Raw genomic sequence first — 27989 nt, forward strand, 5'->3', positions numbered from 1 at the left:
ATATTATAAAATTTTGTGGATTAATGATTGACATGTTTGTGATAAATGGCATCCTGATATCAACTGTGGACATCACGAGATACTGAAGTGAGAAATGAGACACCCAGTGCTAAGAATGTTTTACATTGAAGGCCTTTCAAAGTGGAAGTCTTTACTTTTCTGAAAAATCAGGCAGTTGAGATTTTACTGATAAATTCAGAACATATCTTCAAATACGTTTTATGACACACAACATGGCAGTTAAACAACATAACAAAAGATGCAAACCTAATTTAAAAATCTAAGATGTGACACAGCCTAGGCAATATACTAAACCATTCTCTGGCAAGAAAAATACATTATTCTTGCAGTTATTACATTGGAAGATTTTACCACACATCATTTAGTGATTTCCCCATTCAATAAAAATAAGGTCACATTTCTATAGTGCTTACTGAACTATCCATTCAAGTTTCAAAGTTCAAGGTACATTTATTATCAAAGTATGTACAAAGTATGGCACTGTTGAGATTCATTTTCTTACAGGCATTCACTGTAGAACAGAGAAACACAATAGAATCAATGGAAAACTACACGCAAAGTCTGACAAACAACCAATGTGCAAAAGAAGACAAACAGTGGAAATAAAAAATACAAATAAATCATACTGAGAACATGAGAAGTTAAGCCTATTCTAGGTATTCCTGAACAAATTTGTACAGCTGACACCTGCCTAGCCTTTCTGGCATGTGAAAGGACTTTAGGGCGGGAGGTGCAGAGTAACAGTGCGGCAGCTGTGACTGTTAGCAATTCAAATAAAAAGTTATAGCATGAGCAGTTCAAACACAAGCAGGTGAGTCTTACAGTAAGATCCATTGCAGCACTTTGGCCCTTGTGTTCAACAATGTCCAGAAATTAAGAATGCATAGTTCAGGATAGATTCAGACTTTATTTAAACTAGCAGTGGAGCAGGATCAGAACAGATACGCACTGTGGGGTAAAGCAAGGGAACATAGTTCTGATATCATTGGGATCAGCAGGGAGAACAAACTTACCGAGGTTGGAATTATCATGGTAAAAGTGCTGGGGCAGATAGTGAACTCGCCACACATGGCCTTTAGCATGCAGGCTGAAGCTGCGATTTAGGATAAAATGTAGATTAGACCCAGCAAATCTTAAACTTGGAATAGAAAGTCAAAGCACAGTAAGAACTACCTCAGTCCCAAGCTATTTTATAGGTTATTCCCAAGAGGAAAGAAAAATCACTGCCCTTGGTGTGACATCTAATCATTATCAAGGTCGAAGTTGAGTTTATTGTCATAGGCACACGTATATATATGCAGAGGTACAATGAAAAGCTTACTTGCGGCAGAATCACAGGCACATAGCATCAGAGAAGTAGCATTCCCAAGAAAATCATAAATTATACACATTACAACGAAGAAAAGACAATTTGAACAAAAAAATAGTCAGTCCTTTCTAGTCCAAAATGATCAGAGTTGTGATAGATATTTGGTTCAAGAATCGAATGGCTGAAGGGAAGCAGCTGTTCTTAAAACTGATAGTACAGGACCTCAGGCCTCTGTACCTCCTGGCTCATGGTAACTGCAGAAAGATGGCATGGCCTGGGCGCTGGGGATCTTTGGATGTTACCTCCTTGAGGCAGTACTTCCTGTAGATACTACCAGCAGTGCAGAAGGGTGTGCCCCTGATGCATTGTATAATATTCTGCAAATTCTTGTGTTCCTGTGTGTTTGAACTGGCATAGCAAACCATCATGCAACCAGTCAGGATACTTTCACTGAGCACTTTTCCATAACACATCTGTAGAAGGGTGTTAAGTGGCAAGCTGAACCTCCTTAACTTCCTAAGGAAGTAAAGGTGCTGGTTCATGCAGTTTTGATCGCATCTAAGTGCTGGGCCCAGGATAGTTCATCCAATATGTTAACGCCCAGGGATTCAAGTTGCTGACCATCTCCACAGCCAGTCCCTGAAGGTACGTTGGCCTGTGTTTGCCCTCCAGCCACTTCCTGAAGTCAACAATGAGATCTTTAGTTGTACTGCCATTGAGTGAGAGGTTGTTACTGTGGCACCCCTCAGCCTGGAATCCTATCTCACTCCAGTAAGTGGACTCATTGCCACCTGTGATTTGTCCAACAACAGCGTCAACAGATGGCACTGGAGCTGTGGTTAGCCACACAGTCGTGTATGTATGGAGTTGAGCATGAGACAAAGCACGCAGCCTCGAGCTGCACCAGTGTTGATGATCAGTGATAAGGCGATGTTGTTAATAATCCTCACTGGCTGAGGCCAGCCAATGACAATCAGAATCAGACTCAGGTTTATTATCACCGACATGTGACGTGAAATTTGTTAACTTAGCAGCAGCAGTTCAATGCAATACATAACATAGCAAAAAATTATAAATGAAAAAAAAGTAAATCAATTACAGTATACATATATTGAATGGATTTTTAAAATGTGCAAAAAACGGAAATATTAAAAAAGAGAGGTAGTGTCCAAGGGTTCAATGTCCATTTAGGAATCGGATGGCAGAAGGGAAGAAGCTGTTTCTGAATTGCTGAGTGTGTGCCTTCAGGCTTCTGTACCTCCTTCCTGATGGTAACAGTGAGAAAAGGGCATACCCTGGGTGCTGGAGGTACTTAATAATGGACGCTGCCTTTCTGAGACATCACTCCCTGAAGACGTCTTACGTTGAGTGTCAGGTTGTTGCTGCGGCACCATTCCACTAGTTGGCAGATTTCAATCCTGTACGCCTTCTTGTCACCACCTGAGATTCTACCAATAATGGTTGTATCATCAGCAAATTTATAGATGGTATTTGAGGTATGCCTAGTGTTACGAGAATACACATAAAATTAAGATGTTTGCTGGCCTGGGCTAGCATCAGTGGCATCAGCAGTTGGTCTGCCACCTGCCCTCAGGGGAAGGAGAGATAAGGAACAATGGAGCAGCGTCTGGAGATGTGTAATGAAGGGATGTGGGAGGAAGAGCTGTCTGGAGCGGCTCCCCCCTTTGAACCCTGAACTGTTTGAAGTGATGGACAGGCGATACCCCAGCAGGGGGATAAAAAGGGACAGGTTCGCTAAGACAGACACACACGCCACCCGAGGTAACGAGACCCTGGAAGCGGTGCGCTTCTCACGAGTGGGTGAGAAGTGCCAGACAACGACAAGGGTGGAAAGGTACGATCAGCGGGAACCCGGTGTGTGTCCGCCCTTGCCTGGGTGCCGGGTTCACTGCAGAGGATCGACCGCATCTGGAGGAGGGGTCACAGTCGGTGGCCTCAGGTGACATCACCAAGGACCTGCCCAAAAGCTGTTTGTGAGCCATCTCGCTGGTCTGTGAGCCATCTTGCTGGTCTGTGAGTGAAGCCGTTCTGAATGATGAGTTGTTCCTATTCTATCTCTCTCTTCCCCCACGTTGTCCACCGCCATGGCAACGATTACTGCGAACTGAACTACAAACTGGACTGAACTTTGAGTCATTTTGAAATTGGTCATTTACCCCTAGACAACGATAGAGCTTGATTGATGCTGTTATCTTAATTCTGTGCACATGTGTGGTTATCATTGTTGAATTGTTGCATTTATTATCCTTTCGATTACTGTGTTGCTTGTTTCTTTAATAAAACTTTCTTAGTTCTAGTACTCCAGACTCCAACTGAGTGATCCATTTCTGCTGGTTTGGCAACCCAGTTACGGGGTACGTAACATAAGTGGGGTTCTCGTCCGCGATTTTGAACACTAAATTTGGGACGGAGTAAATTGATTGGGTTAAAATTCCCGAAAGAAAGAAAAGACAAACAGCAGAAATGGAGGTTGAGGAATTTATAAAGGCGCCGACCTTGGAGGCATTAGAGGATGCCAGGAAATCGGAATTGATAGCTGTGGCCAAACGGGTGAATCTTGCTAAGGTGAAGTCGACAATGAGGAGAGAGGAGATACACAGAGCTATTGTAGAGCACTATGTATCTAAAGGTGTGTTTCCCCAAGGTGAGCTGGGGGAGGTGTCTATTGAAAAACCTGCTGGAGACGCGGTACAGGTACAGCTTGAAAAACTGAGACTCGAGCACGAGTTCCGGGTACGGCAGTTAGAACACGAAGAGAAGCAGTTAGAAAGGCAGGAGAGGGACAGACAGTTGGAGAGAGAAGAGAGAGAGAGGGACAGACAGTTGGAGAGAGAGGAGAAACAGAGGGAAAGGGAATTTGAGCTGGAGAAGTTAAAGATAAGGGCCGAGCAGGGGCTCGTGCCGAACCAAGGTGGAGGGTTCCGGGCGACCCAGGAGGTTAGGCTGGTTCCCCCATTTGACGATACCGATGTGGATCGGTACTTTCTCCACTTCGAAAAAGTAGCTATAAGTCAGGAATGGCCGAGGGATAAGTGGGTTGTCTTACTTCAGAGTGTACTGAAAGGGAAGGCCCAACAAGCTTACTCCGCCTTATCCGCGGAAGATGCCCAGAAGTATGAGGTGGTGAAGGAGGCCATCCTCAGGATTTATGAGTTGGTCCCGGAGGCATACCGGCAGAGGTTCCGGAATGCGAGGAAGCAGTGGGACCGCACGTATTTGGAGTTTGCTCGTGAGATGCAAACATATTGTGAGCGTTGGTGCGCCTCGAAAGGGGTAGAGGGGGATTATGACAGACTGCTGCAACTGATTCTGATTGAGCAGTTTAAAGGTTGTGTCCCTGAGGGTATGAGACCCTACCTCGATGAGAAAGAGGCAGCCACGTTAGCCGCAACTGCTAAGTTAGCGGATGAGTATGCGTTGACGCATAAAATGAAGGTTGCCCCGAGTAAAGGCTACCAGAAGGGTAGTCAGGACGGCGGGGAGAGTCCACCGGAAAAGTCAGAAAGTAAGCCGGGGACTAGTGAAAAGGATAAGGTAGACCGGGAGCAGTCTGGTAGGAAGTCTCCTGGAGTCGTCTGTTATAATTGTGGGAAAGTCGGACACTTTGCGTCCAGGTGCTTTGCCCCAAGGAAGGAGACGGGGAAAGGAAAAGCGGAAATTTTGAATGGCTGTATTGAGCTGTTAAGCGAACCGCTAGGGAAGGACAGGTCTGAAAAAGTCCAGGAAGGGCGCGAGAGGTTTATCTCGGCCGGACTGGTGTCAGTGAAGGAGAGGTTAAAACCAGTTCCAGTACGGATCTGGAGAGACACAGGAGCGTGTCAGTCACTAATACTGAAGAGTGTATTAGAGTTTAGCTCAGAGACCCAGACTGGGGAGGTAGAGGTCAAAGGTGTTGGGGAAGGGACAGAGTCAGTCCCTTTGCACCAGATACATTTACAGAGCAACCTGGTCTCTGGACTAGTCACGATCGGGGTGAGGTCCGAATTACCGATGAAAGACGTGGAAGTCTTGCTCGGTAATGACATCGCCGGAGGAATCGTGTTCCCAGTCGTGAGATTGACGGGTCAGCCTGCCAGCATGGAGGCCCCGCCCGCGATGGTGAATTTGGCTGAAACATTTCTGCCAACCTTGTATGAGACAGGGTGTAGTGAGATAAGAGGTAGTGAGGGAGCTGGGACGGACGTAGCAGTAGCCAGGAAAGAATTTGTGCAGACGCAGGAGCGAGACGAGGGGCTGATGGTTTTTGCCGAGACCGCTCTCTCTGACACAGCCTTGACAAGCTATTGTGCGGATGAGGAAGTGCTAAGGAAGAAAGGGAAATCAAGTACAGCATCCGCAGATGAGGAGTGGGGGGTGGTGCAAAAGAGTTACGGGGATGAGGTTTTTAACATGGCCCACGAGGTACCCCCCGGTGGACATTTTGCGGTGCTGGAGGAAACAGTTGGTGGAATCATGAAAGAGATTTACCGGCTGCCCAGGGGGAAGAATGTTATTGATCATGACCGACGCGAACTGAGACGGTCACCGGCTTTTGATATGCTAACAAACCTAGTCGGTGTTAGCGTGGAAATCAATGATGCTAGGGGCCCCTTGATAAGAGGAAAAAACCATTTTGAAAAGATTAGGATGGGATCGGTCAGATGGGAGAAGGCTATTGTTTTGGCCAGGTCTACTGATAAGGTCTCTCCCTTAATCCCCGAAGGAGTAATTAAACGACTCGCACCCATGTGTTTGATTGTCCCGAGGAAATGCAAAGAACTGGGACGTTGGGTTATGTCTGTTACAATAGGGCAGCCAAGCAAACAACACCCATATTTTTTGAGTAATTCAGTGGCTAAAGGGCTGATGAACACAGAGGTGTGTATTGGCAATTTAACACGGCTGTCTGAAGCCAGCGTGATAGTGAGCCTTGGAAAAAATGAATTCGGCCACACGAGAGTCACTTACCTGGGAATTGTGGTGACACAGGGGCAGCTGGCAGTGATGCAAGCTACAGTGCAGGCTATCGCTGACCTCCCAACCCCGACAGACAAGAGGGCCCTCAGAAGGCTCTTGGAGATGGTGGGGTACTGCAGGAAGTTTTGCAATAACTCTGCGGTCAATACCCGTCCCCCTCCTACTAAGCCCTTGCGAGAGAAAACTGAGTCGGAATGGGACGACCCTTGTTATTGTGGTCCGGGACAAAACCAAATGAGAGGTTACATTGGTCGCAATTCATCAGTGTTTTTGGCCACTATGAAGTTTGCTGAGTTGGAGCCTGGTCTAAGGGATTATTAATAACACGTGTAAAAGGAACAGAAAATGTGATGACTGTCTGTCAAGGTGTTGACAGCTTCAAATTCTCTGTATTAGCTAAATAACTGTTAAAGATGTATATTGTGTATGTATCAGATAATGTAGTCATGTTTGTAATTTTTACCTCCCGGTAAAAATCCTTAAAGGGGGGAAGTGTTACGAGAATACACATAAAATTAAGATGTTTGCTGGCCTGGGCTAGCATCAGTGGCATCAGCAGTTGGTCTGCCACCTGCCCTCAGGGGAAGGAGAGATAAGGAACAATGGAGCAGCGTCTGGAGATGTGTAATGAAGGGATGTGGGAGGAAGAGCTGTCTGGAGCGGCTCCCCCCTTTGAACCCTGAACTGTTTGAAGTGATGGACAGGCGATACCCCAGCAGGGGGATAAAAAGGGACAGGTTCGCTAAGACAGACACACACGCCACCCGAGGTAACGAGACCCTGGAAGCGGTGCGCTTCTCACGAGTGGGTGAGAAGTGCCAGACAACGACAAAGGTGGAAAGGTACGATCAGCGGGAACCCGGTGTGTGTCCGCCCTTGCCTGGGTGCCGGGTTCACTGCAGAGGATCGACCGCATCTGGAGGAGGGGTCACAGTCGGTGGCCTCAGGTGACATCACCAAGGACCTGCCCAAAAGCTGTTTGTGAGCCATCTCGCTGGTCTGTGAGCCATCTTGCTGGTCTGTGAGTGAAGCCGTTCTGAATGATGAGTTGTTCCTATTCTATCTCTCTCTTCCCCCACGTTGTCCACCGCCATGGCAACGATTACTGCGAACTGAACTACAAACTGGACTGAACTTTGAGTCATTTTGAAATTGGTCATTTACCCCTAGACAACGATAGAGCTTGATTGATGCTGTTATCTTAATTCTGTGCACATGTGTGGTTATCATTGTTGAATTGTTGCATTTATTATCCTTTCGATTACTGTGTTGCTTGTTTCTTTAATAAAACTTTCTTAGTTCTAGTACTCCAGACTCCAACTGAGTGATCCATTTCTGCTGGTTTGGCAACCCAGTTACGGGGTACGTAACACTAGCCATACAGTCACGTGTATATAGAGAGTAGAGCAGTGGGCTAAGCACACACCCCTGAGGTGCGCCAGTGTTGATCATCAGCAAGGAGGAGATGTTATCACCAATTCGCACTGATTGTGGTCTTCCGGTTAGGAAGTTGAGGATCCAATTGCAGAGGGAGGTACAGAGGCTCAGGTTCTGCAACTTCTCAATCAGGATTGTGGGAATGATGCTATTAAATGCTGAGCTTTAGTCGATGAACAGCATCCTAACATAGGTGCTTGTGTTATCCAGGTGGTCTAAAGCCATGTGGAGAGCCATTGAGATTGCGTCTGCCATTGACCTATTGTGGCGATAGGCAAACAGCAATGGGTCCAGGTCCTTGCTGAGGCAGGATTTCAGTCTAGTCATGACCAACTTTTCAAAGCATTTCGTCACTGTTAATGTGTGCGCTACCAGGCGATAGTCATTAAGGCAGCTCATATTATTCTTCTTAGGCCCTGGTATAATTGTTACCTTTTTGAAGCAAGTGGGAACCTCCACCCGCAGCAGTGAGAGGTTGAAATCGGTGAGTGAAGTATCCAGTTGCAGAGGGAGGTACAGAGGGCTAGGTCTTGCAGCTTGATTCATAATTCATACTTCCTGAGCTTTCTAGTTCTCAGTTGCCTGTTATGTAATTTAATTAATTTGTTATGCAATAGAAAAGCCATTTGAAAACTATACTTTGAGCTTTTCCTGAAGAAATAGTTCCTGGACTTCATGACTCTTTTACTAGTATCATTCTATCCTACTGTATCTGCTCCAACACACACTGCACCTATTTGTTATTGTATAATTGTATATTAACTGCATATAAGGTAAGCTGATATAGATAAGAGGGTAACAAACCATGGAAAGCTTGATCCTAAAATGCTTTGCATACACTACTTTTTAAGAATCAATGGTAATCCTCGGGATCTTGACACAAAGCTAGGCAATGGTGGTGCCCCTGAAGATCTGATGAAGCTGAGTTTACTTTCTCAGATGGCCATTGCCTGGCCAGATATTACCTGCTATTCATTACCTCAAGTTTGGCTTTCATATTACACAACTGAGTTGTTAAGGAAGGTAAACACCTGAATTAAGCTTCAAGTTTAAAGTTTAATTATCATTAAACTTTATCAATCCAGCTAAATGAAATAGGATTCCTTTGGAACCACTGTGCAAAACACATTACCAACAGCACACAACACACTGCACATAGCACAAATAGCACACAATAGACCATTAAGAGTAATAGTCCATTCCTGAGCAAATTGATGAAGACTCTTGCAACAATATTTCAAGTCTTTGGTGATAATTCTTCCATTTCCTATATTTCTGAACAATATCGTACTGAGTTCATTTAGCCTTTCCTCCTGCTCTATCCTCTACACTGAATTACTTCTCCTCTTACTGGTTTCTTCTTCCACTTCATTTCTAAACCTTTTTTCTTTTGACATTATTACTCTCCTGTATGCTCTCAATTTCATCCTTCATTGAAACTTCCATTATCTCATTCTTAAAGATCCATCAATACTATTGCCTGCCATTCATTTCCAGTCCTGAAAGTTTTCAACTTTGACTATTTTTCTCTACCATCACACAGTAACACAGAAAACAGGAGCAGAAGTATTCAATGTGAACACAGAAGATAATCTATAGTATTACCATCTTCCTAGCCCTTCCCCAGACTCCTCAATGCAATTTAAATCTCAACATTTACTCTCATGAAATAGTCATTCCAGTCTCTGATACACATCAACAACTTCACCCTCAATAACACACCTACCACTCTCAACCTAATTAGCTGCTCTCTGTCTTGGTCCTCAATATTCTTGCTCTCACAAAATCAATCATTGTCTTCAACATACAAACACACCTGGTAAAGACCTACAGTAGATGCAGCTCCATCATTTCAACTGTGCTCTTTCAGTTATAATCGATTACTTCATGATCAACCTTAACTTCCAGATCAACTATCATATAAAATTTTTAACCAGACTTTGTACATTCCAATTACTATCACAGGTGATTTTTTTTCTTTCTCCACTAAATGCCCTTAAACGACACCCTGGATCTGCTGCTACGAATTACCTTAAACATCCTTCCTGGATTCTTCTGGTCTGACTTCTTTTGCTGTGGAAAATCTGAAATAGTCCTTAATGAAGCCTATAATGATACTTCGTGAGCTATCCTGATGTTAATTTTTCTGCAGTTAAGCAAATCATCATTCATCAGTGTCTTTTCTTCTTTGGCATACAATGTGATCTCACTAGCTCTCCTTAACTTCCTTATCCTGATGCCTCGCCGTAATTATACCACCTATGTATATTTCCACATGTCATAGATATAGAGGTATACAATGAAATAACTCCAACTCCCTTTCACCATTTTTGGTGTCAAATTTGGCATTTTGTGTCAGCTAAGACAAAAAAGAATCAATTTCAATAAAAGGAACACAAAAGCAATGAACGAATATTTCCTGTGGCAGCTTTAACATTGACCATACTTTGCAGTGCAATTTGCTGGAAGTGGCACAACACAACACACAGGGTACTGAATGAAACCGGTGAGAAACTAAGTGACACCCTATCTACACCTCAGATCTAAGATCGTTTGTCATAAATCTGAATTATCGTCTCCAGCTTTATCTCTCGATTCCTTCTATTTGCTCTTCCTACCACTTCACAAAAGAAACTGGTTTCAACAGCTTCAGCTCCACCTTGTTCCAGAATCGAATCTTTTTATTGCAGTTTGAAAAGATATATACTTAAGGCTTATTTTATTGACCAAGTTCATAAACATGCTTTAATTTTTGCTTTCCTCCTTCCACCTGCACTTTCTGTATTCTTATTTGTAATGAAATTCAATGTATTGAAACCTGAATTTACTTTAGAAATTATGCTTTGATATTGATTTTCCTCTCATGGAGTACAACCAATAATACAACTGATCCCACTAAAACAGTGAAATCTCAAAGTAAATCCCCTTCATAAGCAGAAGTGAAAAAGGTAAAGGTACTCTAGTACCCTCTACAGTTCAGTTGAGATAGTGCATTACCTAAATTTGTGGAAAACTGAGACAGACAGAAACAGAAGGAAAAAGACAGACTAAGAAACAGAAAAAGAGAGAGAAACAAACAGACAGACAGGATAAAAGAGAGACAGGGAGACAGAGAGAATGCAGTTAACTTGACATCAGTAGCAGTGATTTGCCATTTAGAAAATTCTATCAAGGCATTAGAAAATAAGATTAGAATTAAACAGAGGCAGAATGGTTACAAAGGCACATGGTGAATTTGGACATTCATACGATCAGAAGATCTTACACAAAAAGTTATTGAATCAAACTATAACAGATGGGATTGGGCTAAGGAGTGGAGTGGCGGCTATGCCTAATATATAGGTGACAGAAACCAGTAGAAATAAATGGTGGATAGAAACAGATTAAGTGAATGAACTAAAACATGTCAAATGCAAGGTCATCCACTGTAGTAGGAAGAATAGAAAAGAAGACTATTTGCCTTAATAGTGAGAGATTAAAAAGTGCTGGCATTTCTAAAGCCTGGATATGCATGTACACAAGTCAGGGACAACATACAATTAGAAAGGCAAATGGTACGCACACACACAAAATGCTGGAAGAACTCAGCAGGCCAGCCAGCATCTATGGAAATGAGTAATCCATTAATGTTTCGGGCCAAGACCCTTCATCAGAAACAGTCCTAATGAAGGGTCTCGACCTGAAACGTCGAATGTTTACTCTTTTCCATAGATGCTGCCTGGCCTGCTTAGTTCCTCCAGCATTTTGTGTGTGTTGCCCTGATTTCCAGATTTCCAGCATCTACAGATTTTCTTGTTTAAGTCAAATGGCATATTGACCTCTACAGCAAGGACATTGACATAGAACAGTAAAAATGCGGACACAAAAACTGCATACGGCTTCAATGAGACTGCCACTGGACTACAGGTTTGCAAGCATTTCACTCACAATTGTGGGAGTGCAACAAAGGTGCACTAGAATAATTCCTGGATGATGGAGATTTGTCTCGTGAGGATAGAGTAAGCAGACCGAGCTCAAACAATCTATCTTCGAGAAATCTGAGAAGTGATCCCATTGAAGCATAAAGTATTCATACAGAGCTTCTTAGGAAAGATGCAGGGATGACGTTTCCCCTGGTTGAAATGTCTAAAACCAGGAGCCACGGTCACAAAATAAGGGCCTAGTCATTCAAGAATAAGACTTGAACCATTTTGTCAATCAGCATATTGAATCATAGGAAATCTCTATCCAAGAGTGCAATGAGAGACTCAGTCACAGAATGTACTCTAGACAGATATTAAAAGAATCTAGGGTTATGGGGCTACTGCACGAAGGAAAACGACTGATTTGTTCTTATTGAATGGCGGTGAAGGTTTAAGTAGCTGAGCAGCATACCCCTCCTTCCATCTCATGAATAGGCCTGGATTCTGCATGTGCTTCACTGGTTTAGTACTGGACTACCTTTCTCACAAATGACCAAGACCATGGAATACAAAAAAATACTGATATTCTGTCAGGAAAGTTTCCTGGCCAAAAACAGAAGCTGCTGTCTGCTTCTTACACCAGTTTCCAGCACTGGTGACCCAGCTATGTGACTTATCCTCCATTAGCTGAAGTTATCACACTTCAGCACAGATTTCAAACATACAACTTACATTTATATTATATCATTGATCAAGAAAATGTCCCATGGCATTTAAAATGAGCATGACCAAACAAAAATAAATGGCAAACAAAAGGAGATGTTTCTAGGTCTGGCAATCATTAGCTGCAACAGAGACAAGCTTTAAAATTGCCATCAGGGATGATTAAAGAGATAAGAGATGTTTAAATAAAGGCAGCAGAAACAACTGCTGTCGGTAGTGCAGCCAAAGGATTTTTGAATGCACTAAAAACCATCAGTAGAGGAACACACGGTTGCTGAGAGCTGTAAAGGTTACAAAGAGAGGGAACGGCCATAAGGTAAACAAGAGAAAATCTGCGGATGCTGGAAATCACACACACAAAATGGTGGAGGAACTCAGGCAGCATCTATAGAAAAGAGTAAACAGTCAACGTTTTGGGCCGAGACCCTTCACGAGGACACATAAGAGGGAAGGAGAGAAGAATTGTGGGGTGGATCTAATTTACAAGCTGAGGTTTGTGTGGGCCAGGACAAAAGGGATCTGAAAAATGATAGGCCAACCATGAAGCAATGACATAGCCAAATCTAGAAGTTACAACACTTTTGTAGGAAAATCCTACCAAAGGTAGTGAATACGGCCCGGTCCATCACAGGTAAAGCCCTCCTCGCCACTGAGCACACCTACACAGAGCGCTGTCGCAGGAAAGCAGCATCCATCATCAAGGACCCCCACCACCCAGGACATGCTCTTTTTTCACTGTTCCCATCAGGAAGAAGGTACAGGAGCGCCAGGACCCTCACCAGCAGATTCAGGAACAGTTATTACCTCTCAATCATCAGGTTCTTGAACCAGTGGGGATAATGCCACTTGGCCCATCGCTGAACTGTTCCCACAACCTATGGACTCACTTTCAAGGACTCTTCATCTCATGTTCTCGATATTTATTGTTTATTTATTATTATATCTTTTGTATTTGCACAGTTTGTTATCTTTTGCACATTGGGTGCGGTCTTTCATTGACTCTATTCTGTTTCTTGAATACTGACCATGCTTACTTACTTTGAACTTCAGAGCGTAGCACCACCAGATGCTGAACTAATTTGGGGGGGAAAGTGTCAAATGAAGTGGATTGGAAACATTCTTGAATTATAGAAATTTGGAAACTCAGCTAGGAGGCAAGGTTACAATTACAATGGATCGACATGAGCTGGTGGCTAAGGTAGGAGAAGAAATCAGCACAGATAAAGATGCAATAGTTTTTACTTCTAACATTCAATCAGAGTAAATTGCTGGTAGCCCAGGACAAGAGTCCAGAGTATTTATGCTCCTGAGTGAAGTTGTGGATGACTGAGGGTGGACGACATTAGCCATATGAGAATCTGACCAGGCTTGTGCAAGGATGTTACTAAAACACTAGAAGAGACAGAAGAAACTTCATATGTTGGTATATGGAGCAGAAAAGAAGTTACTAAAAGAACGCAATAGTCAAGAAGCAACTGTGGAAGCAACATTGCTGATCAAGACACTGCATCGGACTCTGCACAACCTGTTGAGTATAGTTTGTGACCCAAGATTGGGGAACATTGGAGGTGACATTTTGAGGACAAAAAGAAACCATTACAGCAGATGCTCACACTATAATTAGATCAAGGAAAAATGCGTCAGAAAAGAGTACCCATCAAACATATCAAATTTGGAAAATATGTACTTTGTTAGTGTACTCATTGATACAACTAAGGGGTATCCATCAACTAAAATACACACAAGATTTTAAAAACAAACAACAGAATGAATGATCAGATAATGTTTTAGTGAGAACAGATGAGAGATGAATATTGTCTAGGACACCAGCACTTGCCAGCTCCTTGGGATTTTGCACATCCATCTGGGGCGGCATAGGTCCAACTCAGTAAATCACTGAAGGTTATCAAAGGCAATGTGCTCAAGTCATCGGAATAGGTCTTGACCCTATGACCTTCTGACTTGGTGTTTATATTTCATTTAAATTGTAATCTCATACCTTTAAAATTCTGCAATATGAGTACTTGTAAATTGCTTAGTAATTTGCAATGTGCAGCTGCCTTTTACGGGAGAAATGAAAATTTCAAGTAAATGTCAACACCTGACAGCAATTGGAAAAATATCCACAACCAACTTGATCACAGCAATGATAATGTTGAACATGATATATTTGCTCTGGTTTACTAAATGACCATCCCTGGGATAAGAATGTTTTATACTACACTAGTAAGGCAGAATAATTTGCAAATATGTTTGCACCAAAATATACAAATATTAAATATGTACATGAATGTACTGAAAAACTGCTTACAAAAAACAAGAACAATCTTTGCATCTACAGCGCCCTCTAGTGCAGGCCTCTGCTCTTGCAGAATTTCCAGCTCAGGGTAATTTATAAAACTGCATCTCCAGTTTCCGAGTCTCTGGCCCAAAACGTATGGAAGGGGGCTCTACATTACTTCTTACTATTGACTAGTGCCACATATTCTTTGTTGCGGAGGAAGCTGTGGAGAATGGTGTGCTGGATGCTGAGGCTCATGGGGTGGTGGTGAGAACAAAAGGAGCTCCATCCCTGTTAAGGCGATGGAAAGATGGAGTTTTCTCGCGACTTCTACCACCTTCAATGGGACCCTACTACCAAACACATCTTTCCCCTCCCCCCTCCCCCCTCTCCACCCTTTCTCCACTTTCTGTTGGGATCATTCCCTCTGTAATTCCCAAGTTCATTCATCCCTGCCCAGTAATCTCCCTCCTGGAACTTCTCCCTGCAGACAGAAGAAGTGCTACATCTACCTCATGTACCTAAGGCAGATACAGGGTTCTGAGTTGGATGATCTGCCATGATCATACTGAATGGCGGTGCAGGCTCGAAGGGCCGAATGGCCTACTCCTGCACCTATTTTCTACGTTTCTACCTATTCCATCTCCTCCCTCACCTCCATTCAGGGCCCCATACTGTTCTCCCAGGTGAGTTAATCCTTCATCCACTGTGGTGATAATTTACCAAAATTCTCTGGACTCTGGATAGGGACCAGCGGATTGATGACAGCAAATATCACACCACTGTTCAAAAAAGGATGCAGGCAAAAGGCAGGTAACTATAGACCACTTAGTTTAACATCTGTAGTTGGGAAAATGCTTGAAGCTATCATTAAAGAAGAAATAGCGAGGCATCTGGAAAGAAATGGATCCATCATTCAAGGATTTAAGATGCCGCATCAAAGACTTATCCATAAGATAAGGATGCATAGAGTTGGGGGTAATGCATTGACAGATGATTGGTTAACTAATAGAAAGCAGAGAGTTGCGATACATGGGTGTTACTCTGGTTGGCAATCAGTGGTAAGCGCTTTGCCGCAGGCGTCGGTGCTTTGCCCACAACTGTTCACGATATACATTGAGGATCTGGAAGAGGGGACTGAGTGTAGTGTATCGAAGTTTGGTGATGACACTAAATTGAGGGGAAAAGCAAATTGTACAGAAGATACAGAGAGTCTACAGAGAGATATAGATAGGTTAAGTAAGTGGGCAAGGATCTGGCAGATGGAGTACAATGTTAGTAAATGCAAGGTCATCCACTTTGGAAGGGAAAATGAAAGAGCAGATTATTATTTAAATGGTAAAAAAAAAATAGCAGCATACTGCTGTGCAGAGGGTCTTGGGAGTGCTTATGCATGAATCCAAAAGATTGGTTTGCAGGTGCAGCAGGGTATCAAGAAGGCAAATGGAATGTTGCTAGAGGGATTGAATTTAAGAGCAGGGAGATTATGCTGCAACTGTACAGGGTACTGGTGAGGCTGTACCTGGAGTACTGTGTGCAGTTCTGGTCTCCTTACTCGAAAGGGATAGATGAGATAGAGGCAGGAAAGTTGTTTCCACTGGTAGGTGAGACTAGAACTAGGGGAATTAGCTTCAAGATTTGGGAGAGTAGATTTAGGAGGGAGATGAGGAGGAACTGCTTTTCCCAGCGGGTGGTGAATCTGTGGAATTCTCTGCCCATGAAGCAGTGGAAGCTACCTCAGTAAATACTTAAGACAAGGTTGGATAGATTTTTCCATGGTAGGGGAATTAAGGCAGGTAGGTGGAGATGAGTCCATAGCCAGATCAGCCATGATCTTATTGAATGGCGCAACAGACTCAACGGACCAGATGGCCTACTCGTCCTCCTATTTCTCATGTTCATCTGCGAACCTGTTGGGGTCACCTACTGTATCCGGTGCTCCTGATATGGCCTCCTCTACGCTGCAGAGACCTGATGTAGATTGGGGGACAGCTTTGTTGAGCACATTCACTTCATCTGCAAAAAGCAGGATTTCCTGGTGCCCATTTATTCTAATTCTAGTCCCCATTCCGACGTCAGTCTATAGCCTCCCCTACTGCTCGATGAGGCAACTCTCAGTTAGGAGGAGCAACACCTCATATTCCGTCAGGGTGGCCTCCAACCTGATGTCATGACCATCAATTGCTTCAACTTCTGGTAATTTTCCCCTTCCCCTTCCCTTTCCCTCTTCTTCAATTTCCCACTCATTTCCTCTTTCCTCTTCTCTTCACTTCTCCCCCGATGCCCCTCCTCCTACTCTTTCTCTCATGTCCATTCTTCTCTCCTATCTGATTCCTTTCCTCCAGCCGTTTATCTTTTCCACCTTTCACCCCCCCCCCAGCTTCTTACTTCATCCCCTCCACCACCCACCTGGCTTCACCCATCATCTTCTAGATTGTACTCCTCCCAAACAACCCCCCTCCCCACGACCACCATCCTTCTTTCCAGTCCTGGTGAACGGCCTTGGCCTGAAATGTTAACTGTTTATTCATTTCCATAGATGCTGCTTGATCTGCTGAGTTTGTCCAGCATTTTGTGTGTATTGCTCTGGACTCCCAGCGTCTGCAGAATCTCTTGTGTTTCCCATTTAACCTGATATCTCTTATGCAGATGAAACAGTGAAACACTCAGATTTGATACACAGTAGTTTCTGGAAATCTGAGTGCTGGATTAGGTACTGTCCATGGAGAAATAAGACTGAGATGATGTTGCAGGGGGGACGATGTTCAGGCCAGTGTTTGATTCCAACAACTCAGTGGCTGCTGTGAGCCCAGTCTGGTCTTTATGTTCTTCAGAGTTCAGGCAGCTTCATAAGTATTGGTACTACCAAGTCACCCTCAACATTGAACATTGAAATTACCCATTAAGAGTATATTGTAATCCTCAATTCTCCTCCTAAATGGTATTATATGTGAAAGAGTGAAGTTTTCCCAGTTGAAACTGGATAGCAAGTAGTAATCAAAATAAGCTGCCTTGGCCATGTTTGACTCAATGTCATGAACTTGCAAAAGAATCTGTGTTAGGGACTACATGCCACCACATCGCCACCTCTTATGGACCCCAGTCTGGTGTTCAAGTTCATTGGCATCTGACTGTAGATATATACAACCAAACAAAACAGTGTTCCTCCAGACCACAGTGCACCCACAAAACATATATCACACACAGCATATAAAATAAAAATATTAACACAAGTTATTAAAATATAATTCAAAGTGCACGCAGTGTGCAGCACGAGTAAGCAGTAAACTGCTTGCTATCCTAGTGACGAGGCCTCGGTGCTGGCTGGGTATTCATTGGTCTCTCAGCCTAAAGGAAGAAGCTGTTAGCAAGTCTGACAGTCCTAGTCCTGATGCTTCTGTATCTCCTTCCTGACAGTAGTGAGTCAAATAGATTATGAGAATGGTGGTAGGGATCCTTAGTGTTTTGGGACCTTCGTAAACAATTCTCCTGGTAAACAATATAAATGGGGGGGGGGGGACCTCTCGGCAGTTTTTACGATCCTCTGCAGGGTCTTGCAATCTGATGCCTTGCAGCCTTTGTACCACACAATGATGCAGCCAGGCAGGACACTCCTGATGGTGCTCCTGTAAAACGTTGTTAGAATGGGGGAGGAGATACTTGCAAGCTTCAGTCTTCTCAGTCCATGTAGACACTGCTGAGCAATCTTGACTAATGAGGTGGTGTTGTGGGTCCAGGTTAGATCATCCATTATGTGCACGCTAAGGAACTTCATGTTCTTCACTCTCTCTATGGCAGAGCCATTGGTGTGCAATGGAAAGTGGTTGATCTACACCTTCCTGAAGTGCACAAGCATCTCTTTTTTCTTGTCCATGTTGGGACTCTGGTTGATGTTCTCATACCATTTGACAAAATGAATGATGTGACATCGAGGAAAACCCCCTCTCCCCTGAGTAACAGGCACCCTAACTGACTTCCTCTTTGTAGGTAGACTCAAAAAATATCGTTGACAAGGCCAACGACTGTTGTATCAACAGCAAACTTGATGATGCAGTTTGAGTTGGATGTGCCAGAGCAGTCATAAGTCAGCAGCATGGACAGCGATGGGCTGAGCACACAGCCCTGCAGGTCACCAATACTCAGCCAGATGGAACTTGTAATGTTGCTGCCAACTCGGACTGACTGGGGTCTTTCTGTCAAGAAGTTAAAGATCCAGTGACAGAGAGGAGTGTTGAATCCCAGCGAGAACAGTTTACCAACCCGCCTCTATGGGATAATCATATTAAACGCTGAGCTGAAGTCAATGAACAATAACCTCGCATGTAAGGCATTGTTTTCTAGGTGTGACAGGGCCGAAACTATGGCATTATCAATGCACCAGTTTGAGCGGTAGGCAAATTGGAAAGGGTCCAATGTAACTGGAAGGTCAGATTTTATACAATCCATTCCAGCCGCTCATAGCACTTCATGATTGTTGAGGTCAGAGCTACTGGGTGGTAACTGTTTTGGTCAGTTACCGTCACACGCTTGGGCAGCAGAATGATGCTGGCTGCCTTGAAGCCTGCAGGGACAGCAGACTGTTGCAAAGAGAAATTAAACTGATCCAATAAGACCTCAGTTAGCTGCGCCGTACAATCCCTCAGCACCCGAACTGTCTGGCCCCGCAGCTTTGCTTGGATTTACGCTGGCTAGGCTCCTCCTCTACTCAGCTGCGGCCAGACAGGGTGCCTGTTCCTCGGGGAGAGAGGGGGCTTTCCTTCATGATACATCATTCATTTTGTCAAATCCTGCATAGAAGCCATTCAGCCTATCAGGAAAGGAGGCATCAAGGCTTCAAGGAAGGGTAGTCTTGTAATCTGTTATGGTTTGTATACTTTGCCACATGCGCAGTGTGTCCCTGATGCCACAAAGATACCTGTGCATTTTCTGTGAGTACTCTCGCTTTGCCTTCCTGATGACAAGTAAGAATGCCTTGGGTGTGACATGACCAACAAGGAATATCTGTAACCTTGGATGGAATGCACAGTTTTCAGAGTTTGACTATGTCTTTCTGGAGTAACCAGTGAATCAACTCTTCTGATTTTTACAGAAATACTGCAGTGCCCACTAGGCCACATTGGGTTGGTTGTATGTCTGTGGCAAAGTCAATAATCCAATTGCTTGATTCTTATTGATTTTTTTAAATATATAATGGGTTTCTTCAATTGAGACAGATATTAAAATGAAAGCAGATTAGATTAATTTAATAAAACTTTAACTCTGTCACCACTTACATAAAGACTGCTTGACCCTCTGAGTGTTTCCACCATTTTATTTTTACTTCAAAATTTCAGCTCTATTTTAGTTTGCTCTTGACTCAAACATTAAGTCATTTCAGAGGTTAAAACTCCACCACGTAGTTTGTGGTCTGGGTCTGGAGGCATCAGGAGACCAGATACAGATAGAAGAGTTCTTTGTGATAAAGAGAGTTATAAACTAGCTGGTTTAGTAAAAATTTGTCACTGAGAAATACTTTTTAAATTCTACTGCACAAACTGAACTGAATTTCACTTAATTAACTGTATTTAAATTTCCTGGCTTATAGGGTGTGATATGATCTCCTCTCTACAGATCTTTCTGGTTTTTGTCCAGTAACAAATTTAGTTATTTAAACTTACAGATAATGGTTAAATTTTACTGGAGTCAAATAAGAGCAGATCTCCAATAACTGTGTTGCATACAACTAATCCCTTAAGAGGGAAACAAAGAATTTCAATATTGCCATTTGTCAGTTAAACAAACCAGAATTAATATAAAAGAAAGTTATGACCGTATTTGAAACAATGTCATTCCGAATAACAATAAATGTATGGATATTTAAAACAGGGCATTAAAAGAGAGTGACCAAACAGAGATAAATAAAAGCTTTGGTGTAGTAATTTAAATTTACTGGGAGTTCCAAATTAAAGAGTTCCGAGATAAACACTGGTACATTTATTAAGGAACTCTGAAAAACATTTTCCAAACAGTGGTATGATGAACTGAATTGGTTATTCCCAGTTGCACCACAGATTAATTTAAAGGAAAGCCAGATAGATACATGAGGAGGATTAGAATAGATATTGATAGCCTGCGTTGAACTGGGTGGGTGCAGTATATACAGTACAATATCAGAAAGCCTTTTTCAGAACTGAAAACCCTATGCACATTGTGAAGTGAAAGGACATGCTGCAGTAATTCCTTGGACAATTTCTGTTGAAAACAGCAAGTAGTTCGTGAGTTTGTGTACGTGCTATAAAAGGATGGTGTATTGAAGAGTAAGGTCTGTTTTGTTTTTTATTCACAACAGTAGCAAACTAACTCATTGGGCAGCACAGTAAATGAAAAATGTGAAAATACACTTCACTACAGCTATATTCTATTCCTGGACTCCTTAACTCCAAATTGCCTAAGCAATGGAAAGTATCAACTAAGACTTAATATAGAAAAAATTACTGGACTTCTGGCTTCTAAGGAAACAGCCCCATGTTAGTTTGGCTGAACAAACCCACAGATTGTGGTTCAATAAGTTCTATCAATCAGAACACAAAGGTTCTTTCATAGATTTAAACACAGAAGTGACTATAGCCATACATTTAGAAAATGCGATTTCAAAAAACAGTTTGACTGTCATTTGAAATGTAGGCACACTCAATCATGTTCAGCCAGTCTCAGAATGACTACTACGTTAGCAGCCATAGGGCAGCATGCCTGTATGAAAAGGAAATAGAAAAGTAGACCAGCTAACAAGGCCAGCTTCATGTCACGGCAACAGGTATATCGGGCAATCAAAGAGAGAGGTTGATTGCAGCCAAGCAAAACTGCGTGATCCATTCTATGCCATTTGCCTGAAATGTAATCAAATTTTATGACAGCTATTTTTAGAAATGGGAAATAATTTACTTTAAGCATATTTCTATTCAATGTATTATACACCATACATGCAATTCAAGAAAACTTTGTAGAGTAACATTCCTAATTGTGTTCAGATTGGGAACGCAAACAACATTTCAAGGGAGTCAGAGCTTGCTGCCGGCAGTGAGATGCCTGCACTCAATGGGCAGATCAAGCAAAAATTACTGTTTCTGAATACACCCATGTCAATTTGTTGCTCAGTATCAACGCAGTCCAAAATGGTCAATCCTTGTGTGAAGCTGTTACTTGGTGAGTTAAACAAATTCTGCCTGTGTGTGTGGGGGGGGAGGGGGGGTGGGCGGGGGGAGAGAAAATCACAGCTGGCTGATCTGTGTCTTCAAGTTTTAGAGTCATAGAACACTACAGCACAGAAACAGGCCATTTGGCCCATCTAGTCCATGCCAAACTATAATGCTGCCTAGTCCCATCAACTTGCATGCAGACCATAGCCCTCCATTTCCCTCGTATCCATGACCAATCTAAATCGAATCCACATTCACCACTTCCACTAGAACTTCATTCCCCACTCTCAAAACCCTCTGTGAAGAAGTTCCCCCTTGTGTTCCCCTAAAACACCTCACTTTTCACCCTTAACCCATGACCTCTAGTTCTAGCTTCACCCAACCTCAGTGGAAAAAGCCTGCTTGCATTTACCCTATTTATACCCCTCATAATTTTGTATACTGTACCTCTATCAAATTTCTCATCATTCTCCTATGCTGTAGGAAATAAAATCCTAACCTATTCTACCTTTCCCTACAACTCAAGTCCTCAAGTCCCAGCAGCATCCTTATCAATTTTCTTTGCACTCTTTTAATCTTATTGATATCTTTCCTGCAGGTGGGTGACCAGAACTGCACCCAATACTCCAAAGTAGGCCACACCAACAACTTATACAACTTCAATATAATATCCCAACTCCTTTTCCCAATACCTTGATTTAGGAAGGCTAATGTGCCAAAAGATCTCTTTAAGACCCTAAATACATATGACCCCATGTTCAAAAAATTACGGATCGGTATTTGCAGTCACTCTTCTACTGCACTTCTCAGTGCCCTATTGTGCAAGCCCTAATTCTGGTTGGTCCTCCCAATGTGCAACATCTCACACTTATCTGCATTAAATTCCATCTGCTATTTTTCAGCCCATTTTTACAGCTAGTCCCGACCCCGCGACAAGCTCTGATAGCCTTCCTCACTGTCCGCTACACCCCAAGTCTTGGCATCGTCCACATTATCCAGTTAACCATATTATCATCCAGATTATTGATATAGATGACAAATAACAACTGACCTAGTACCAGTCCCTGCAGCACACCACTAGTCACAGGCTTTTAGTCAGAGAGGCAACCATCTACTACCACTTCCTGGTTTCTCCCGTGAAGCCGAAGTTTAATCAAATCTACTACTTCATCCTGAATAGCAAGTACTTAACCTTCTTGATCAACCTTCCATGTGAGGCCTTGTCAACGGCCTTGCTAAAGTCAATACGGACAACATCCACTGACTCTCTTTCATCAACTTTCCTGATAACATTCTCAAAACTCTACCACACACAAAGCCATGTTGACTATCCCAAATTAGTCCCTGTTTATCCAAATACAGTCTCTTAGAATACCTTCCAATAACTTTCCCACTACTGACATTATGCTCACTGACCTACAATTTCCTGGCTTATTCTCAGAGCCTTTCTTTAACAGCGGAACAACATTAGCTTTCTTCCAATACTCTGGCATCTCACCCGTGACTAAGTTCATTTTAAATGTCCCTGTTAGGGCCCCTGCAATTTCTGCACTCGCCTCTCTCAAAGTCCAAGGTAACACCTTGTCAGCCCCTGAGGATTTATCCATCCTAATTTGCCTCAAGACATTAGGCACCTGCTGTGTAATACCTTATGGTCCACGGCCTCAATGTTTTTATTTTTGCCTCACTTTTATAGATTCTGTCTCCATTACCCGAGTAAATGCAGATCCAAGAAATCCATTTAAGACCTCCCCCATCTCTCTCGGCTCCAGCTGTGAAACCTGTCAAGGACTTCACATGTACCTCTTTCCCACATTTAAATCAACTGAATTTGAGAGTTACCCCATTTTTTAATGCTAAAAGATACCATAGAGCAAGACAGTTACAATATTAATAAATACCTGCACTTCCACAGGGATTTTTAATACATTCTGACACTTGTGAATCTCTTGGTTCAGTGACAAAGAATTTGGATTCCAAATGGTATCTTACTCAATTTTGTTAAATCAATTTACAGGTAATAAAAGAATTTCTAAAGTTACTGCAGTCAATTTTGTAATATAGAAGATATGACAAAGTTCATGGAATTGATGACTGACAATATGGTTTGAAGGGTTGATTAAGGGATAAAATGCAGAAGATGGGTGAGCTGCCTTCCCATCTAAATGGTGATGTGGAATCTTTTAATTCCACCTGTGAAGCATCTGCATTCAGTCCCAAGATATGCCATTAATTCTTCATCCTACTCCCACCTTAATCTCAGTTTAGGCTCCTGCATTATTGAAACAAGGCTCAATGTAGCTCACCTTCTGTCTGGGCCTGGTGCAGCTTTCTAGACTCTGTATCAAATTCAACAACTGTTATATTCCTTAGTTTATGTTCTCTCATTTAAGCTATCCCCATTACCTACTAACCAATGAACTTCATCTCCAGCTTAACACCACGTCAATCCTACTCTCAAATGGGCAAGGTAATTTCCTCCGTCCTATCCATCGAACACACTTTTCCTCCCTCTTCCCTCCGGGAGAAGGTTCAGCTGCCTGAAGACTCGTACGGCCAGATTTGAGAACAGCTTCTTTCCAACTGTGATAAGACTGCTGAATGGATCCTGACCTGGATCTGGGCCGTACCCTCCAAATATCCAGACCTGCATCTCCATTTTTTTGCACACATTCCATTTTTATATTTTCTATTTATGATATATAATTTAAATTTTTAATATTTACTATCGATTTGTAATCCAGGGAGCGGGAAATGCAGAATCAAATATCGCTATGATGATTGTACGTTCTAGTATCAATTGTTTGGCGACAATAAAGTATAAGGTATAAAGTATCCCATTCCCATCGTCTCTGCAAATTAAAATTTGTTTTCTCTTTCCTGGTTTAACATCAACTCCATTTCTCTTTCCACATTCGCTGCCTGGCCTGTTGACTGCTTCCAGCATTTTGTTTTTTTTTCATTTTTCCAGCATGTGTTGTATTTTGGTTTTCAGCAAATCAGCATGCCTGCCTGTACATTTAGACACTGGAGGTAGTCTCCAGCACAAGTATCATAGCTGTCTCCTACATCCAGTGATTTGATCAAATGCCAAGAAACTTGAATACAGTTCCATATTTATCCATATCCTACAGTCACCCCAAACCATCAATCTACTTTCTCCATCATATTAATTCTCACAATCTGCGAGTCCCCTTTTCTTTTTCTCTCTGCATGCCACATCCATATTCATCAATACAGCCCTCCTATCAGCACATCCTAAAGATTTTAGAGCCCCTCTCCAAAGGCTGATTACACATCCCAAACTTGATAGGACACAATTGTACAAATCTGATGATCAAAAAAGTTATAAATCCTCAGGCTCTGGTAAGCTCTTTATAAATAAACACACCAATGTTGACAAATCAGAACCTGAACCCAGCAACTGAGGTAACATTATTAGACAGAAAGCAAAAAAGAACAGAGAGATTTTACACAGGTTGGCAGGCTGTGAGCAGTGGAGTACCACAGGGATTAGAGGTGTGTCCCAGGTTTTCAGTCTGTATCGACAACTTGGTTGCGGGAGTCAAATGTCATATTTCCAAGTTTGTTGACAATATAAAATTAGGTAGGATTGTGAACAGGAAAGATATAAAGAGACTTCAAGGGGATACAGCTAAGCTGAGTGAGTGGACAAGAACACAGCAGGTGGAATATAATATGGAGAATATGAAGCCTATTGTGATGCACAAAACAGACTAAACGAGTTTCTTTTTATAACGTGTAAATGATTGACTAATGTTTATGTTCAAAAGATCTTTAATGTATTTGTGCACAAGGTGCTGAAAACCAACATGCAAATGTAGCAAATAATTAGGAAGCAAATGTTAGTCTGACTTAGTTATTATAAGATTTGAGTAGAGAAGAAAAGAAAGTGACTTGCAATTATGGGGGGTCTCAATGACGTTCTTATGGCTACCATCAGGGACACTGAAGGCACACAATGTGTTGGGAACAGCTTCTTCCCCTCCACCATCAGATCTCTGAAGGGACCATGAACAGTACCTCACTTTTTGCATTACTTACTTGTTCTGTAGCTTACATTGCACTACACTGCCATCGTAAAAGCACAAATATCACAACATACAGTATGCCAGTGATAGTAAAGCCAGTTTGGATTCTGAAGCAGCTGCTGCTTAATAAGGGAAGCTGGTGAGTAGTTTGAGAGGTGATGCATTCCTTCTGCAATTTACAGTGTTCTCGATGAACGGATTTAAGATTATCAATACTATCCAAATATGTCCTCATCACCATCAGCAGTCAAGGATCATGGATTCCCAGAAGGCACTCTTTACCAAGGAGACTTTGAAAACATATACCTATCTTTTCCTCTAATCACCTGGTAATTTCTTTCAATGACAGAGCTCAGCATGTCTGTTTCAGGATTCTGGCGTCAAGCGTTGAGAATGTGATATCTCTCTCGGAGCCGACTGATTGTAATCACCTGGTCATTCTCATCAAATCAGTCCTTGAGAGTTATGGTAGAAAAGCCAAAAATCTCATCAGCTACTAATTATGCTGGATTTCACTCAGACCATACACCGTGGATGTTCTGTGGTTTCTACTGGTTGGGCGGCATCCAGTTATTTGTTTCCGAGAAACAGCTTTTTTTGCTGGGTCCTTGGGACCTTCAACAATGAATTCCTTGCAGCAATATTTCTGTAGACAACTTTGCCTTTGGACATGAAAGGGTAAAATGGAAGGGTTCTGAATTTTAGCCATGGAGGTCATCTCCAATTCACCCTCCACCTCACCATCAACCCCCCTTCCCCCCACCGCATCATCACCACATGCCATTTATAGATGCAGAGTACAAATCTGAATGGGCTAGAAGGTTAAAGAATAGCGGGCCTTTCTTCAGAGAAATCAAATTAAAACTACAGTACTGTGCAAAAGACTTAGGCACGTAGATATACGTATATATAGTTAGGGTGCACAGTACTGTATTTGTCAACATGGAGTGGAAAGGGACAGGTGGCAGAGGAGTGCCAGGGCGGGGTGGCACAGGTGAAGACACATCCAGCTGAGTCAACAGACAACTAGTTTATTGACCATTACAGAATGTCATTCTAGTGCTTCCCACCTGCTCCTCTCTCCCTTCCTCTTTTCCCAACCACGATTCCCCTCTCCCTGCCCTCCCCCACTCTAAGTCCTCAATAGAGACCCATATCAGAATGAGGTTTATAATCGCTCATGAATGTCACGATTTTTTTTGCGGTAGTACAGTGCAATACATAAAATTACAACAGTACTATGCACCCTAGCTATATTTATGTGCCTGAGACTTTTGCCCAGTACTGTACATTGCTGCTATCAATCAGATTATAAACAAGGCTCAGAAAGCAAAACTGGACACAGCAGAGGACAAGGCCATTTAGGTAAAAAGAATATCAATGAAAATATTAAGGTCGCTTTGAAAATTGCATTTAAATTGGAAATGCAAAACCTTTAAATACTTTGACATACAGAAGAGCATGATCCAATACAAAAACTGATAAATCTAATCACAAGATCTTTGACTACCAATCCAATCATCCTTAGAAGCTGCTTACAATTAAACAAATCATTTTTAACAACTTCACAGCAGAACTAAATTACAGCCCTTATTTAATTTTGTTTTGCTTCTTAGTTAAATCTTCATCACACATGATTAAAAAAAACACCAAAGTTTATAATTTATAGCTCTGGATCACAAATGTCTGGTAGTCATGCAATAATTTGTTTTTATGTGCTGCCACATCCTGCCATCATTCCCTGTCTTAAAGTATGAATGTCCAGACCTCACTTATAACATGAGGTCATCTCCTAAAACTGAGTCTGCTGCACGGTTTCTTAGCCCTTCATAAGTAGCATGTCAAGTTTAGATTTTCCTTCGATTTGTGGATTACATTTTCACTGCAAATGATCACAAAACAATATTTTATAGGCTGCTATTCACTGCATTGGCAGCATAATCTTTAGTAATTTATTTGCCCAAAAGTGTTATCATAGCTTCCTCTTCCTAGGGAGTCTCGAGATCGCAAGTGACTTGCTTCCACTCCATTTCTGTGGGTTCTAAGGGGGCTGAGAAGGTCAAAGTGGGACCTGCAGGTACTGCCTCACGTGAACAGTAGGTGCAGTGGATA

At 42.5% G+C, this 27989-nt stretch overlaps 1 protein-coding gene across 3 annotated transcripts in view; it reads right to left on the minus strand.

Moving 5' to 3' along the window:
• The window catches only part of fancc (FA complementation group C), a 181488-nt gene that overhangs the window by 103020 nt on the left and 50479 nt on the right, over positions 1 to 27989 (minus strand). The gene's annotated exons all lie outside the window — the stretch shown is intronic.

Source organism: Mobula hypostoma, chromosome 16 (assembly GCF_963921235.1).
Source record: "Mobula hypostoma chromosome 16, sMobHyp1.1, whole genome shotgun sequence".
Taxonomy (NCBI): domain Eukaryota; kingdom Metazoa; phylum Chordata; class Chondrichthyes; order Myliobatiformes; family Myliobatidae; genus Mobula; species Mobula hypostoma.